The sequence below is a fragment of the Poecilia reticulata genome, linkage group LG5 (genome assembly GCF_000633615.1).
Source record: "Poecilia reticulata strain Guanapo linkage group LG5, Guppy_female_1.0+MT, whole genome shotgun sequence".
NCBI classification, from domain to species: domain Eukaryota; kingdom Metazoa; phylum Chordata; class Actinopteri; order Cyprinodontiformes; family Poeciliidae; genus Poecilia; species Poecilia reticulata.
The window spans coordinates 23,692,497-23,693,676 of NC_024335.1; positions in this window are offsets into that span (position 1 = coordinate 23,692,497).

The following is a 1,180-nucleotide window of genomic DNA, read 5'->3' on the forward strand; positions in this document are numbered from 1 at the left end:
AAGGCCAGAGGGATCTGGTTTGCATTCCTTAAAAATAGTGTAGTGTCATCAGCCAGCTGGCTGATTATGAGCTCTTTATTAGCTATGCTGATTCCTTGTATGGCACTGTTGGAGACATGAGTGGTAAGGATTTGAGAGCAAAGTAAGAATAAATATGGTGAAACAGGACATCCTTGTCGAATACCACGTTTTAGGATAAATCTAGGGGTGGAGCCGTTTGGCAATTTAATAGCACTATTGCAATTGGAGTATAATGTTTTGACAGCGTTACAAAAAAAMGGGCCAAAACCAAATTTTTTTAAAGATTGAAAAATGAATTGATGTTCGATTGTGTCAAAGGCCTTATAGAAATCCAGGAAAAGAATAAAACTCTCATCAGGCACCAAATATGAATAATCAAGTAAGTCTAGAACTAGTCTAATGTTGTTAGAGATGTGTCTGTTTCTCATAAAGCCTGACTGTGTCTCATCAATAACTGTGTCCAAAACCTCTTTAATTCTGYTAGCAAGTATTGAAGCCATAATCTTATAATCATTATTGAGTAAACTTATAGGTCTCCAATTATCAATAAAGAGTGGGTCTTTGTTTGGTTTTGGAATGAGTGTTATTAGGCCTTGAGTCAGTGTAGAAGGGAGAGTGTTGTTCTCTATACTTTCTAGAAATACCTGTAAGAGAAATGGAGATTTATTATTAGAGAATTATTGATAAAACTCAGCAGATAAACCATCTGTGCCGGGGGATTTATTGGCCTTCAGTGCATTGATGCATTTAGAAACTTCTTCCACTGTAAATGGGCTGTCACAGTAGCTTTTATCTTCTACATCAATAGTTTTTAAATTTTTGATATTGTTAAGATACTGAAATCTCTTTATATTTTGAGCTGTATAAATTAGAGTAAAATTTGGCACAAAAAGTTGCAATTTCCTTAGGATTGTTGGAGATAATGTCATTGATATTTAGTTGGTAAATAGAGTTTATTTTTGATCTGTATTTTTCAAGCCTAAAAAAGTAAGCAGAATTTTGTAGGGAACTACGGACACCGTGAAAGCTCAAACAACATGTTTCGGCAAAGTTGTCACTTTCTTCACGTTTTTGCGGGAAACAAATAGTAATAATAGTAATAATAATAATAAATAATAGTAATAATAAATACATATATGTCACATATATTGTAATTATT